The sequence below is a fragment of the Protopterus annectens genome, chromosome 8.part1 (assembly GCF_019279795.1).
Source record: "Protopterus annectens isolate FY-2018-M chromosome 8.part1, PAN1.0, whole genome shotgun sequence".
Taxonomy (NCBI): Eukaryota; Metazoa; Chordata; order Ceratodontiformes; family Protopteridae; genus Protopterus; species Protopterus annectens.
The window spans coordinates 95,826,569-95,843,872 of NC_056742.1; the positions used below are offsets into that span (position 1 = coordinate 95,826,569).

The 17,304-nt window shown below is 41.0% G+C and overlaps 1 protein-coding gene across 1 annotated transcript in view; it reads left to right on the top strand.

Moving 5' to 3' along the window:
• The window catches only part of PIEZO1 (piezo type mechanosensitive ion channel component 1), a 3,550,337-nt gene that overhangs the window by 3,022,149 nt on the left and 510,884 nt on the right, over positions 1–17,304 (top strand). The window lies entirely within an intron of this gene.

A 17,304-nucleotide genomic window follows, 5' to 3' on the forward strand; every position in this document is an offset into this window, starting at 1 on the left:
TCTGAAAACTGGTCTAACTTAAGCAAAGTTAGAATAACTATGCAATAAAAACATAACCCAAAAACAAATAATCAGATCAACAGCAGACTTCATATTTGCCAAAGCAAAGTACTGTTTACATTAATAGAGTAAGCATTTATTTATTGAATATAGTTTGTCCGTTTTCATTTCTTAATGCTTTTGGATATCTTGTGTCTAGAAAAGTACTGTTATGGCAATATCTGAATTGTTCCCCGTTCATTAGCTTCCATCACACTGTACTAGCTATTAACTATGCGTGCCTTTTCCTCCCTGAAAATAAGTGTTTTTCTACAGCAATTTTTTTGTTCGGTATCTATACTGTACCATAGCCTTTCTGACTGCAAAACAACAGTCACTTGTGACTGTCCAGTGTCATGCTTCACATGTCTTTGCTAGCATATCAGCCCCTATCTCTATCCCCTACCCTTAATAATAGTGAATATTATCAGATTCTGCAGACTGTATGCCTTTGCGACTCTGACAACACCCCCTCATCTTTTTTTGAAACACCTTCATTGAATTATCACTTGTGGCATATGCAAACTTACATTTATATAAAAGTAATCAAACCATTTTAACAGGCTCAAATTTACAAACATTCCACATCACAGGGAATTGTTATGGCTATGCTTGTATAGGCCAATAGCCTAGTACGAACCTATGAACATATATTGTTATGTATCATATAATCTAAGCAGCATTACATATTTTTTTTCGATTCCTGATTTCTTTTAAACCTATTTCCTTCTCCAAAATAATTTTCTGCATGTATTGTTACCCCAATTTTCATTTTTGTATGTAATATAATCCTACCCTTTTCTAAAGATCTCACATCATGTTCTTTTATCTTTGTTAAAATATTCACTGCTTCAAGTACAGTTGGTGTAGATTGATTTCCATTTTCTAGTAATTACTTTTTTGGCAGCCACCAGAATGAGACTTAACAAAACCTTACTATGGCTAGGCAATTCAGATCCTGTATCCCAGCTGAAAAAAAAATTTCCTTAGTTACACTCATTTTCTCGACCAGTACTCCTGACAAAGTACTCTGCAGGGAATTTTTAAAGTCTGCCAACTCATTACACTTCCAAAACGTGTTCCCAGTTACCTCTTTCTCCCCATTCACACCTTCAACATTTGCCCTCTAGCTGAGGAAAAATTGCTTGGGGTATAAAAATTATCTATACAAACACTTCCAGGTAAAAATCCTAAATCTTCTAGACTTTGTTGCATATTTGTAAGCCATACATATATCCTCCTATTGTTTGCGAATTGCATATCTAATCTCTCTTCACAATCTTTTCTGACCTCTTTCGATTGATTCCTATAGTTATCATGCAATATGTTATATGCCTTACTAATTATGCCTTTTTAACAGCATCTTCTGTTTAGATTTATTTAAAAGTTAACCAGTGCAGGTCTTTCATCCCCCTCTCCCTTTCTTTTTGTCTATACTCTAATATTGATCCCAGATAGGGAAGACAATAAGTAGCCTGCAATCCAAATGTCTTCTTGGCCTCTTCCCATTCTATTACCTTGCCTTATCTAATAATTTGTTTCCAATACCTTGGTTCCATTGCTATCTTCCTCCAGTAAATTCCCATCCCCTCTTATCTGTTGTCTGTACCCCTAATTGCAGTTATCCCTAGCAGCAGAAGTTTCTTTCTCCATTCCCAAGTTGGCTTAATGTACTTTTGGCTGCTTTATGAATATGACTATTATTGTTCTCCTTAAGGATCTGCATCCAAAATCCCATTCTTTCTGTATTTTATGAATTATCCCTCTGCTTCATCATCATCATCCCTTTCCACTTTGAGTTGTAGCTTTTTGCTTGTGTTATATATAAGAGCCTTAACTGTGAAGCTCTAAAATATACCTTCAAATCAAATAATCCTAAAACTCTCTGTTTTGTTGGGAGGATTAGTTTATCCCACTTGACTCTTGCCCTCTTCCCCTCTCAAGTAAAATACTTCAACTCTTTATTAATTACTATTCACAGCTTCTCCTCTGGTTGATAAAACTGTGCCTGACCTGTGTATAAAACAAAGACTAAAAACATTTTAGCTACTTGTATCTTGATATCTATATCCATAGACAAGTTCCCAGTTTCTTAGTTTTTGTATTATCTTTTGTTTAGTCTCCTCCCACATATCCATAGCTACCATAATGGAATCCTTTTTAATGCATACTCCTAAATACTTCATTTTATCATTTCTCCATAAATATGGGTGTTGCTGGACCATTTCATATGTGGGTACATAGTTTATAGATATAGCCTTTGTTTTGTCTGTGTTAATTTTATATCCCCCCAAAAAAAACAGAACTGTGTCAGAATATTCCACAACACTGAGATATCCTTTTCTGGTTCCATCAGGATATAAAATAATATCATCTGCAATAAAGCCAACTTTTCTTGAACACCACGCCAATTATATCCTTGAATTTCTGTGTCTTTTATTTTCTTTGCCAATGGTTATAAATTTAATGCAAATAAAGTGGGAAGTGGACACCCCCTGCCTGCTTCCTCTCTTCAGACACAACATATCAGAGAAATAAAAATTCTCTTGATGAGTAATACGCAGCATGAACAAACTAGTGGTAGAAAGTTATGTACAAAAGAAAATGTCATACCTCAGACTGATGGGTGTTTGGTGAGTGATATTGGAAACTGCTGAATTACCTGTTTCTTGTAGAAGTATTTTCACCCTTCAGGTTAATTAGAAAAAATCCAGGCCTGGAATACTTCTGTGGATACAGTCATACATTGTGAAAGAAAGGCTCAAGTACTAAACTTTATGCTAGAGTTTATTACTGACACTGTAAACTAAAAAAAAATAATCTGCCCCCCCCCCCCCCCACACACACACACACACACACACATGCACACACACTATGATAGCAGAGATCCTCATTCTGTGTTATATATAATGCATTGCTGAATAGAGAGGATGTCAGGTTAAATAACCAGGCCTGGTTGCTTGGCTTCTAAACAGAGATGCTTATGAAGCTTCCTCTATAGAAAGGCTGGAAATAGTTCACCTAACCATTTAAATAAGGTTAATAAAAGGAGACGGAAGAAGCATATCTAGTAAGGAACTTGTATTGTTGGTGATGAAGATGTATCAGATAGTTAGATCATTGAAGATACCAATCAGAATAGAACTTTACCCGACACATAGCCAGTTACTAATAGTAAAAGTGTAGGAAGACATGTAGGTGGTGTAGTAGAATTCTAATACATCATTCAGAATCACCCAGAAAGAATGAAACCCATAATCCAGGTCTCACAGAGTCAGGGTTCCTCAGCAACTGTTCAAGGCTTACCTCTGTGTAGAAACACTGCTATCAGAGGTTAATTATTGGTGCTGAGGAACTGTTTTATAAGGATGATAGATAAGTGTATGTGTAGAGATGAAAACTGGCAACAGACAATATTGTGTTTTCCGGGTGCACACATTTTAGATAGTACAAGTTCTCTTCAGAAAGATGTTAAGATGTTAAATGCTATGGTAGCACTGGATGGGCTCTACTGATGGTGGTGACAAATAGTACCCAGTTGTAATCTCTTCAGCTTTAGTTTAAGATTGACTATTTTTTCAAGACTCAGCAAAGAAATTTGGAGTTCAAATAACAAAATTAAACTTACTGCCACAATTTCAAAAAATTAAACAAGACTACTTTTCTTTACAAGTCTATAATCCATTCTGGTTTGCATTTACAGGATGTGTGGTCATCTGTGTATGATGAGAGACATTTGCAAGTGGCATTGTTCATATGGGACCATAAGTAACAAGACTTTTGTACAGTTTATTAAAGATAGCGGCTTATTTAGTTTTTTTTTGAGGGACAATAAATACTGCTTTTGCATCCACGAACATGGAGTAATAGGATAATATACAAACTGTCCATGTTCTACACCAATGTTTATAACTTTTTGAGGAGAAAGCCTTTCTTCCTTGACAAGCTACTGTTTCGGCTGGCATACTTGGGCCTATCCCATCCCATCCTTTCCCGGTTACAAAGCTACCTGTCAGACATATCATAAGTTGTTAAATGCCAATCAAGGTACTCCACCTTCCTACCAGTATCTGTCAGTGTACCCCAAGGATCAGTACTTGGGCCCCTCTTGTTCAGTATGTTTACTAACAGTTTGTACACTGCTGTTAAACATGCTGATTATTCTACTCCTATATGCTGAGTTCAAAGTCATCCTCCGATTCAACAACTCACTTAGGACTGCTTCATATCCATTGCAACATGGCTGGCCTAGTCCAACCTAATCCTGAATCCAAAGAAGACAAAACTATTACTTTTCACATCTAAGTCCAATATTTATTGCACAACAAACTTTAAAAATCACTTCCTCCAATAATGCAATAATCGAAGCAGTCTACAGCACTAAACTGATAGGGTTTCATTGTTGCTCATGACTTGAAATTTGACTTACATGTTCAACAAGCTATCAGAAAAACACCAAAAGCTGAGTTGCATGTACAGAGTTAAATATCTCAGTGAAACTAGTAGAACAAACCTCCTTGGCTCCTATTTTCCTTCTTCCCCCCTTTGAGGCCAATAGTGGATGCAAAGACCTCAAAAACATACAGTCTAGCGAAATATATTTTCACCTCAAACGTGTTAGACCAACATTCACACGTGTTAAAGGACTCCTGGGATTGTCTCAAAAAAATAAAAGGTAGCTTGTACTCTGACAACCTCATGCTCATAACTATGGACATCAAAGATCTGTTTACAGTTATCCCCCACAGTGAGGGTATCATTGTTTTATGATTATTTGAGTCCCAACACCTCACACAGTCACTCAAGGGTACTAATGTACAGGACATTAATGGAGTTGATTCTTCACAATAACATCATTATATTTGAAAATCAGTTGTTCAAGCAGAGAGTGGGAGTTTCAATGGGGCGGCATGTGCCCCCCTATTTGCGAACATTGTTTTTCACCGTGGGAAATTAACATGGTATTCAAATGGGAATTATTCCAACACTGTAGATTTTATGGTAGGTACCTGGATGACCTATTGATATTTTGGGATGGTGCATGTGAACAATTGGTCCAATTTCTTGTCTTTTTGAATTTAAGTACTGGAATTCTGAAACTTACTATGGAGGTCAATTCATAAGTTATTCACTTCTTCGACATCTATATACAAAAAGATAACACTAACCATAGATTTATTTCAACCCTGTTTAGGAAACCTACTTATTCAAGCACTTTATTACACTTTGACAGTTGCCACCCCACACATCAGAAAAAATCATTGGTAAAAGGACAGGGGGTTAGATTGTTGATGAGATGGACAAGGCTAAGGATGATGCTTACCAGACGGGGGTACCCTGGTCCCTCTGTGGGCCCAGTTTTAGTTAGATGAAGTGAGAGAAAAAATATTAAGTGGACATTTTTTTATTCCACTATTAGGGGTCACACAAGACGTAACCTCATTAGGGGATTATACATTTCAACAACTGACACTCAGGGAAGAGGAACCAAACCCTTTTCAGATGCCATGGTGTTAACTTTCAACCCCATGTTCTACAACATTAGGGATGTCCTGTATAACAACTGGACTATTTTAACAACTGGCATTAATTGTAAATTAAAAATAGGGGAAAAGCCATGTGTGGTATATAAGACAGATTCCTGTATTAAGAACTTGTTGGAAAGGAATAGATCAGATGTGGTAAAAGGACAAACGAGTAGATGTGGACATTCTCCACAGTGTCCATTTATTATTGAAATTAATAATATCCATATAAGGGGATATGGTAATGTTCACTTGAAACAAAGATTCAACTGTTTTAGTAGGTGTTTAGTTTACATTGCTATATCTCAGTCGTGAACAATTCTACACTGGGAAAACGATAAACAGTTTGAACAAACGCATTTACCAGCACTTATACGATATGAAGAAGGGCAATTTAAACAATGCCCTGGCCAAGCACATTATTGAGTTTCCACAACATCACTTTACGTTTTCAGTTTTACAACAAGTACACAAAGAAGACATTAGAGAAGGGCCAACTGACCTATTCCTTGAATACAAGGAGCTGCTATGGCAGCTCAGATGTAATGCCACACAAAAACCTGGCTTAAATGACATGATATCTATTTCTTGCTTTTTAAAACTGAAGTCTGAATTTCATGTGTGAAGTTTGTCACAAATAATTCTGCTAGGAATAGCTATACTGGTCATAATTAATTTTGGGAATACAGTATACAATAGAGTACTTCTATTTGTTGCCTGCCTCAGTTTTGGATCATTTTAATACAATTTCATGTACATTGTTTAGGATTTGATTGATTGTGCTATCAGCCTATGAAGTTTCTAGTTGTTAACATGTGACATACTAGGTTATGTATTTAATGGAGCGTTAATTTTTAGATTGTATTCTGTAGAAGTCTTGAGGCAAATGCCGATGAAAGCGCTCAATCAAGTGTTTTAGTGGATCTTCCAGTGTTTCCTTGCTTCTACGACTTTCTTGGTTTAACTGTGTTTTGAAATTCTTCCCACACTTCTGTATGCCTGATCAATTTTCACCAGCCTCCAGGCCACACAGAACAGCAAATTTGAGCAGTGTCGCAAGTAAATAGCTAAATTTGTATCCACTAAAGCGTACTCTTCCCATCATTACATTGCCTTTAAGCACCTCAACTAGCTAGAGTTACCTCCCTACCTTACTCTTTCTGCCTGTCTCTCTCAACTACAAGTAACACACAGTGTACTGCATCAACATGAATGGTGCCCTATCCTAGGCCCTTTGCAAGAAAGTTATACTCCCTCAACCAACAGTTCCACTCTAGTGGTTCAAAAGTCCAGCAACATAGCTGGAGATCGCCTGTATTCCACCCATGTTTCCCAAGGCCTGTAACTCCATCCCACTCCCTATTAGGCTCACTGAAAAACCCACACATGTTCAAAACTAAACTAAAACAGTTCCTTCTTGGCCATGCCACTGTTATACTCCAGGAAAAGATTAAGAACCATTATTATAACAGTAATACGTGCTGCACTTAAAATGCTGTCAAACCACTTTATTACTAAAACTGTAGCACTGCTTAAGAAATCCTACAGTGTACTATTACTGATTTGTATTAAGTGTATTCAGGAGCCTTTTACTAAGTCTTACTATTCTATACACATCTATAATGTTTTATGTATTGTTATGGAAGTATAGTGTCTTAGTATTTGCATAGAATGTGAAAACATGACAGTGGAATATATTGATATTCTTCAAATTGATCACTGCTGCAGTAGCCTAAGCTATGTGGGTTATATCCTACATGGGTTAACAGCCTGCCAGGTTCTAAAGTTTCAGGGCACCTTCCATGAGCCCAAACTGTTAGATCAAGCTAAGCTGACTAAAAAGACAGGTTTGAGCGCCATACCTTTCAGAGATTTCCTACCGCTGAGAAGAGCACTCCTGTGCAGGCTTTCGAGGATCGATGGACAGGTAATGCTGTTCCATTGCTGGACAGATAAGTTCCCCTTGGGGAAGAAACCTTCCACATTACTTTTTAACTTGTTTTAATTCACTTTTTTTGTGTGAAACAAGTACTTTTAAGCTAGGAAAAGTTATTGCCCTTGACTGTTTCATGACTTCTATGTTCTTTTAAACTGGAGGGCATCTTTTTTTTATTTTTGCAGTAAAAAGTAGTTAAAAGCTGTTTAAAACTATTTTTCTCTGTAAAGAAACTGTATTTATTTTACATTTTGGGGCTGATGAAAATGTTTAAAGTGCTTTTTAATGTGTGCTTTTCATAGGATCATGGGGGGTTACTAGGCTATTGACCCTGAGGCTCTTATAAGCCTAGCCAAGAGTTTAGCCCATATTTAGACAAGTCAGCACCTGATGCCCTTGTCCAGCAGGGACATGGGTGGAATCCCAGGGGTGTATTTTCTGTTTCCCATCCAGTTGTCCAGTTTGCACTTAAAAAGGGGTAAAGAGGTACTCTGCTTAATGTGGAGAGCAAGTCTATTCCACAGATGGTGGAGTCTCTGGGACACAAATCTATTCCACCAACAAGTTCTGTTGATGTCACAGAAGGCTGAGGCCGCTCGTGCAGGTTAGGCGAGTGGAGCTTGACTTGCGGATATGCAGCAGTTCCATCAAGGCGGGGTCCATGATCGCTTTGTTTGCTAAACAGAGGTCACCTCTGAGGAGTCTTTATGAAACTGAGTAGAGGGATAAGGCTTTCAGTCTGTCTGTGAATGGTAGATGTTTGAGGCCTCGGATTTTTGTGGTGAGGAACCTCTGTGGTCTCTTCAGCTGCTGCATGTGCTTTGCGAGGTACATGCCAAAAGGGGCATTGTACTCAATAATGGGCCTTATAAGGGAAGAATACAGGGATGTTATGACCTCCTTGTCCCTGGATGAGATACCCTTACTTATGAGGTGGTCCATGTCGAAGGCTTTCTGTACAACAGAAGGAACTTGGTGGTCAGAAGTCAGGTTGCTATCAACCTGGCTGCCCAAATCCCTCACAACTGATTGCGTGCTTAGGACGTTGTTTTTAATGTGTTAATTTGTGGGGGAATCACTCTCCCCAAAGGGGATGATGATGCATTTTTTTAGTATTCAGCTTGAGGCCATGTTTCTGGCACCAGTCATTTGTTTGAATGAGACCCTCTTGGAGGATGTCCACATCACTAGGGGAATTGATGACAGCACCCAGTGCGCAGTCATCTGCAGACTTGGTCAGCCATAGCCCACTAGTTTTGACCTGTGCGTCAGAAAAGTATATCCCAGATAACAGAGCCCCCAAGACCAAACCTTGGGATACGCTGCTTGTTATAGGTCTACTGTTTGAGGTGACTTCCCCTATTTTAACTAGGTGGGTTCTATCAGTGAGGCAGTTTGCTACCCATCTGGTAACATACAGATTGATGCCTAGTTGATAGAGTTTATCTATTATGCCTGAGTGGGAAATATTGTCAAAGGCTTTGGCCAGGTCAAGGTAGGTGGTGTGCACTGTCTTCCCCTCATCCATGACTTTGGTGACTGTGTCAAAGAAGTTGACCAAATTTAGCAGACATGACCTCTCCTTGATGAAGCCAAACTGTGTGGGATTGAGTGTTTGGAGTTGCCAATGTCCTTTTTAATGAGGTCCATAATAATCCATTCCATGGCCTTGCACATCAGGCTAGTTAGGCTGATGGGTCTGCAATTTCCCGGATCGGTGGATGCTCCACCTTTGTGCAAAGGGATGACAGTAGCTGTCCTCCACTCAGCTGGGATGAAGCCGGTACTCAGCCTTTGATTGAATGGGGAGCCTAACAGTGCTGCCAGTGCCTGCATAAATTAACGTAGGATACAGCCTAGGAAGTTACCGGGTCCCATGGAAACTGTATTTTTTGTCTTTGAGAGAGCAGTGATGACCTGTTCCCTAGATATAAGGGGATGGGGGCAGGTACTGGGGATGTCCTGATTTACTGATGGGAGGACAGAGGGGTGAAGTTTTCACTGAATATGTCAGTTAGCAAGTTTGCTATATTTACGGCATTTGTATATGTGGTGTCCTTGACCATCAATTCTGAACAGATCTGGGTGCTTCCTTTGAGGTTGCAGACATATGTGAAGAAGGCCTTATGATTGTTTCTAGTAGCTGTGGTCAATTTGGACTCAAAGTTTGCCTTGGAAGATTTCACTAGTGCTTTTGTTTTCTTGTTCAGGCTAAGGAGACATTGCTTCCAGTTGGGCACCTGCTCCTTCTTGGTCTTGGACAGCAATTTTTTTCCTTTTGATATAGAGTTTATTTATTGTAGATGTCCACCAGACAGGTTTACTCTTCCTTGCAGAGGATAATTTAGCCCTGTCGAGTATTCCTGATTCCATGCATCTATACAAATGCTTGTATAGTGGTTTGGTGTAGTTTTTGGATATTGGTGCCAGTTCCTACAGAGGGTGAGGGGGTTGTGAAGCTGTTTATACCATCCCTCAAGAGGCTGTAATCAGCTTTGGAGAAGTGTTTATGTCTGACCCTAGCTAGTGGGGGTTGGGGAGATGGTGTCTTTGAAAGTGATCGCTTTATGGTCGGATCTTACCAGTGAGGATGATGCTGTAGGGATGCTGCAGTGGTTACTCTTGTTGGTTAATGCCAAGTCCAAGATATTATCACCTGTTGTGGGGGTATCAACTAGCTGTTCCAAGGCGTTTGCATTGTCAGAATAGAGGACTCTGTGAACATGTGTGTTCTGGCTTGAATAGTTCTTCCAGTCAATGTTTGAGTAGTTAAAGTCCCACAGGATTAGGGTAAAGGGTTGAATCTTGATAGATTCAAACAGGTCCAAATAGGCTGATTGGGCATTTTGAGTCAGATTTGGGGGCTGGTGTGATTTGAACAGGGGTCTTGTCAATGGTTAACTGCACCTGGAGTGTATCCTGTGCGTCATACTGTTTGACCAGCCTGGAGGTGTGTATTTCTGTAATATATATTGAAACTCCACCTCCTTTGGCTTTACTGCCCACAGTTTGGAGTCTGGATGTGTGATAGAATGAGTAACCAGGTAAGGCTGGGGTGCTTTCTGCAGCTTTGAGCCAGGTTTCTGTGACTGCATGTGTCAGCATTTTTCAGGATTAAAGATGCTTGCAATGAGTGCAGTTTTATGTTTAGACTCCTAGCGTTTAGCAGCATGACCTTTAATTTGTGTTTTGTTGAAATTTTTATGTTGGTGGTATTAACCTCATCACTTTTCCTAAAAAAAGGCACTTTGGGGAAGGCAAGAGCCTTTGCCAGAAGCCTGAAGCCCAAGTGGGACAGATGCAGGCCATCTCTGGCAAAGCATTGTGGTCTTTCGATCATATCTTCCCTGGCTGTCATGTACTGGATCCCCCTGGAATGACACCAGAAACTAAGCCAGTTAAAGTAAATAATTTTCTGTTTGTATCGAGGCATCATTCTGGGTGAAGGCAGAATACTGCTTAAGGCTAGGGACATACCTGCCTGGGACACATAATCAGCGAGCTCAGTCATTTCTTTATGAAAAAACATTACTTTTTTGCTACTTTCGTGTTTTACCGACAATTGCTGCTAAACTTCCCCAGGTAACGAGCACCATTTTTGGCATGACCATGGAACAAATTTCTGGTCTTTCAGCTGGACCTTCTTCCAGCCACAAAATGAAAAAGATTGCTAAGCAGCCTTTGCTACCACAGCAGACTGATAATGAGCCTCAATCGCAAGTTGGTGACTCTGTTGTAGCAAAAGCTGGCTTAACAACTCAATTTTTGTCTTGATGGTCATGGGAGAAGGGGCAAGGAATGTGCCCCTGCTTTGCTAGAATGTTTTGCCTATTCCTGGGGAAGCTGCTGCTGGCTGTACTGTGTCTGTTTTGTGTAACTTTCCTGTAAAAAAAAAGAGAGAGAAAACTAAACATTTTGCTTCTTCTGTGTCAGTTACTCTGGACAGAAGTACTTTTATTGGGCTTGGCTCAGAGTCATGTGCAGGCTCTTGACTCTTCTTGAAGGTGGTTTCTAGTAAAAGTAAAATGGATTCCTGTTTCTCTGAAGAGGTTCAAGATTCAGAATCTGTAGAGGAGTGTGAAAGGACAGATGCTTTATTTTCTTCTCAGGTTTCATATTCTAAGAAGAGTGTAGTATCTGGTCCTCCCTGTGAGGGATTCATTCTCTGAGACTATTTCCAGAATGAACCATTAATCTGATGTTGCCATTTTTATTCGGGTTCAGATCTGACTCGGCCACCTTCCATATATTCTAGGATCTGACTCTTGAGCTCCTCCCTTACTCATAATGCCCCTGACCACTGCAGTGCCTGAGATCTCATTTGCCACTCTTCAAATTTGGACGGGATTGCAATCTCTCAAACTATATGGGTTTTGTGAGTTTTTTGATGATTGTCTGTTTAAGTATTTTTTCTTCATTAGGCCTTATTCTTAGTTAAAAGTATCTCCCTTACTCTCTTGTACCACAGTTTTTCTTGGTAAACCTTTCTATCGTAGTTGGTAGCCTTTTCTAATATCTCTACCTTACTTGGAGGTATTCCCTTAAATACCATTGTTGGTATTTCCTTAAGGTCCTTTCTTCTATTTCTTCTTTTTATATTTAAAAAAAAAATAGTAGTAGTAAAAGCAGTACTAGTTTATTTTCTGTAAGACTGTTTTCGATTAAACTTTAAATAGTTATTGATGTTCTTTGTGTTTCACTGTTGCAGTCATTACATTTGTGTTATCTGCTTTGCAATAGCCCTCAGTCGGCCTGAATACCAGAGTCTTGGGATTTCTGCATCGGATGCTGTCACTTCTTCCATTATGTCAGGTCGTCGGGGGTTGAAAACATGCAGCCGACGCCATTACATCAGTTTTTCTTGCCCCAAATGTCAGGTGCCCCCTTAATGGGAAGCAATTAAATCTATAAATACAAGGATACACCTCCAACAGAAAAGCAAATATACCAAAAAGCATTTAGAGCATAGTAAGTGAGAGTAGAGGTATAGCCAAAGGAAGACTAGGGGGCTGGAGGGAGGGTTACCAGGACTGCAACAGTGAATACACTCGCACATCTACATTTATGGTAAGTGTACACAACTGTAGTATGTTCTTCGGGTTTCACTGTTGCAGTCATTACATTTGGGTAGATTCCCAAAGCTAAGGTTGGGAGGAGGAATTTAAACAGAATTAGGACCAGCTATAAGGCCCTGCAAGACTGCAGTGGCAAAACCAGCCCTAGATTTAGGGAAAATTGGCAAATGGTAATGCTTGGTGAAAGTATGTACAGAACTCCAGGTAGCAGCTTCTAAGATGTCCATAGTAGGGACTCCCCTGAGAAAGGCTGTAGAGGTGGATGCAGCCCTAGTTGAATGGGGTTCTGATGCCCTGTGGGATAGGTTCTCCATGGTGCTTATAGCAGAAATGAATGCAGTGGCCTATCCATTTTGAAATGGTTTGTTTTGAAATAGCTTTCCCCTCTGCCCCTGCAGCAAATGCCACCAGTAGTTCAGATTTCCTTTGAGGTTTAGTCCTGTCCAAGTAGAATCTAAGCTGTCTTTGTACATCTAAAGAGCACAGTATCTGTTCCCCTTTGTTCTGTGGGTTAGGAAAAAAGGTAGGCAAATGAATGGACTGATTAAGAGCCACACTGGATACCACCTTGGGCATGAAGGAGGGATTGGTTCTGAGGGACACCCTGTCCGCATGAAAGATGATGAAAGGTTCCACTGCCTGAAGGGCCTGTAATTCCGATACCCTTCTTGCAGAAGTGATTGCTAAAAGGAAAGCTGTTGTCCAGGAAAGAAATTTTAAATCTGCAGTAGCAGCTGGCTCGAAGGGAGGAAGAGTGAGTTTCTCCAAGACAAAGTTAAGATCCCTGGCTGGAGTTGGAGCTCTCCTGGGTGGCCGTAGATTTTTGGCCCCTCTGAGGAACTGCTTGAGCAGTGGATGAGAGAAGAGGGGAGGCTCTGTGCTATAATGAGCTGAAATGGCTGAGGCATGAATTTTGATGGAGGAAAAAGACAAGTCCTTATGAAGCATCTCAGTTAGAATCTGAGGTAAATTGAGAACCGCTGTGTTCATTCCTTGAGACTGGTTCCAAGCATAGAATCTTTTCCATTTTGCAGCATAAGATTTTCTAGTACAAGGCCTCCTTGCCGCTAAAATGATAACCATCACTGAATTACTGAGGGATGGTAAAGGAGAGATTAGGTAACTAGCCAGGCTGCTAGGTTCAGGGTTTGCAGCTGAGGGTGCAGAACCATGTTCTCCTGCTGAGACAACAGGGAACTAGTCTGAGGCAGGTGCCATGGAGCCAAGCGTGACATGCTGTGCAAGAGTGGGTACCAGTGTTGGCGAGGCCAGTCTGGTGCAATTAAAATCGTCCTTGGCTTGTCCTGTTTGATCTTTAGTAGCAACTTGGAGAGCAGAGGAGGAAAGGCATAAACTGATAGGTTTTTCCAGCTGAAGGATAGAGCATCCACTTTCCAAGCTTGTTTGTGGGGAATCCTTGTGCAACATTTGTCCAGTTGATGGTTCTGGGGGGAGGCAAACAGGTCTGTATCTGGACTACTTCATTTGCTTGTCAACATGTTGAAAATCCTTGGTTCCAGTTTCCATTCGTGTGGGTCCATGAGGTTTCTGCTTAGTCCGTCTGCCAATGTATTTAGTTTTCCTGGCGGGAATTGAGCTTGCAAATTCACTTGGTAGCTCAAGGCTGTGTTCCACAATGCCATGGCTAGCCTGTAGAGGGGGGTAAGAATGTGTACCCCCTTGCTTGTTTATGTACCACATAACAGTGGTGTTGTCTGTCTTTACTATTAGTTGTCCTGGAAGAATGTGGTCCTTGAAGGCTGTCAGGGCATTCTATACAGCTAACATTTCCTTTTGATTTATGTGCGGGTGCATTTGATTTGGGTTCCATTTGCTTTGACTGCACTTTCCTGCCAGGTGGGCCCCCCATGCATAGTCTGATGCATCTGTTGTTAAGATTTGTTTGGCAGGGAGTAATGTGAGTAGTAGTCCCCTGTTTTGGTGGCAGGCCTCTGCCCACCAAAGGAACGCTAGGCGTAGGCAATGTATGATAGGAATCCTTGCTTCCAGATCCTGTGAATGTTGACACCATAGGCTTTTGAGATACCATTGTAGTTTCCTCATATGCAGCCTTGCATATGGAATTAGAAGAATGCATGAGACCATGAACCCCAAGGCTTGCAGTATTTGCCTTGCAGATAGCTGGGTTTTTGTGGCCACTTGTTTGAAGTAAGTTGTCAAATGTATCCGTTTTTCTGGTGTGAGGAAAGCCATCTGGTCAGCTGTATTCAAGCTTGCTCCCAGGAATACAATTTGTTGACAGGGTACCAAGTGGGATTTCTTTTCGTTTATGGTGAACCCCAGACAAGTCAGCACCCTTTGAACAAAGGGCATATGCTTTCTGCCTGAATTAGACAATCGTCCAGTTATGGATAATTTGAATAGTTCTTTGCCTGCAAAATGCAACGACTGGAGCTGGGCATTTTGTGAATACCCTGGGTGCAGTAGATAAGCCAAAGGGCAGTGCAGAGAACTGAATGTGCATGTAGCCTGCTTTGAACCGTAGGTATCTTCTGCAAGACTCCCTGATAGGGATGTGCAGGTATGCTTCTTTTAAGTCCAGTGTTGCCAACCATGCATCCTTGCCTAGCATAGGAAGCAGCTGGTGAAGTCAGCATTTTGAATTTTGGAATCGCCAGAAAGGTGTGTAGAATGGAAAGGTCCAGGATAGGATGCCATGTATTGCCTTTTCTGGGTACCAGGAAAAGTCTCGAATAGAAACCTTGTCCCTTTTCCTCTTCTGGTACCAAATTAACAGCCCCCATGTTTAAGAGAGAGTGTACCTGATTTTGGGCCACTGCCCACTGATTTGGGGGTAGATATGACCACCCACTTGGTGTTGGTAACGTGTGGAAATAAAATCTGTACCCTTGGGACACTATATTTAGAACTCATTTGTCCTGGGTGATGAGCTCCCAGTTTTTGGCCTGCAGACCAATCTTTCCGCCTAAAGGAACATTCAGTTGGGAAGTGTTTGGAATTCTTAAAAGCAAGTCATCGAGACGGTTTTCCATAGGGGGAGTCTTGCTGCTCCCAGGTTTGGGTGCGGAAACCCCCCACTGCCTAGTCTTGTGCGTCCCTTGGGACTGAAACCTGGGGTTTCTGCTGTGTCTGGGTTTGGCTTGAGAAGACCTGGAAGGGGCTGGAAAGGACCAATTTTTAGAGGGCCAGTGCCTACTAAATCTAGGAGGCTGAACTTGTAAGAAATCTTTAACAGTTTATATAGATTTAGCTTTATCTTCCATCTTTTTAAGAACTTTCTCAGCCTTGTTGCCAAACAGGCGGTCCTGATTTAAGGGAGCATCCAACAATGTAGCTTTAATATGATCTGGCAAAGATTGCTCCTTAAGCCAAGCATGCCTTCTGATCACACACCCAGTAACAGCAGCCCTGCAAGAGGCCTCTAATGAATCAAATCCACATTGCAAAGTATGTTTTCCAACCTGTTCAGCAGAATGCATTAAATCCTGTAATTCTTTACTTTCAGCACAGTCAGGAATTAGCATAATTTTCTGTTTAAGCAATTCAATAACATGTTGTTGATATTTTAACGTATGAAACTGGCAGTTTAAAGCCCTAATGGCCAAGGTTGCAGAAGTGTAAACTTTCTTACCTCATCTATCCAGTGCCCTGGAGTCTCTATCAGAGGAGGTAGGATTTTTAGCAGTAGAAGCCTTAATGCCCTTGGGTCCCTGTGAAACAGTCTCTGGATCCGGAATAGGATTTTTAAAAAGGAACTTGTGAGACTCAGGAACCCAGTAATATCTGCCAGGTTTTCTGGGAGCAGAAGGCAAACAATCAGGGGCCAAACTAGATTCTGAAAAGGCATCATCAACAATGTCTAGTACAGGAGGTATAGCTAAAGGCCTATGCTGAGGCAGGAGTAAGAAATTCCTAAGCCTCTCTTGAGAATCAGAAAAATCCTGGCCTTCCCAGTGGAAATGCTCCCTTAGAGTATGTAAGGTTTCACCAAAAGAAAAATCCTCTGGAGGGGAAGCAGAGGGAATAGAGTCCTCTGCATCAGAATCCTCATAAGTAGATAAGGGCAAATCCAGATCATCAGAAAAAATCAGAATCCTGTTCAGAAGATTCATAAACAACTTCAGCCCTAGGTCTCTTAGAAGGGGGAGGTTGGCTTCTCCTGATTAGAGTTATAAGATCTTCAGCCATTCTTATAATTTATTTTTTAGGCATAGAGGCCTGAGCATGTGGCCTGGGCATCAGTTTCATAGGCATGGTTCGAGATTTTGGCCTAAATGAAGAAGGAGCCGTCTGTTTAATATGCAAGTCCATAGGCCTGAATACACCCTCAGAAGCCGGTGCCTGCACAGCGGCTCCGGACCCATCCAATGTAGAGACCTCCGCAGGTTCCACAGTTGAAGTATCTCGTGGCATACCAGACTCCGAATGGGTCTCAGTAGAGGCCTGAGAGTCAGAAGTAGCAGGTATCAGGGGCTGCGAATGCGCCTCAAAGAGTACCGGTGAACTGGCAACTGGCTTAGGAGAAGCGTCGCTGGCAGCTTTGGACCTCAGCATCCTGTCTCTGTCTTTATCTTTGCGAAAATATACCGACGACGGCCAGTGCACTGTTTAAAGTACAAAACCGACAGCAAGGCATGTTGTGGTCAATGCCTAGCCAAGGAATACAGTACAAATGAAAATCTTTGTAAGGTATTTGCTTTCCACAAGTAATGCAATTATTAACTTTTACTGACATCAGTAAGGAGCA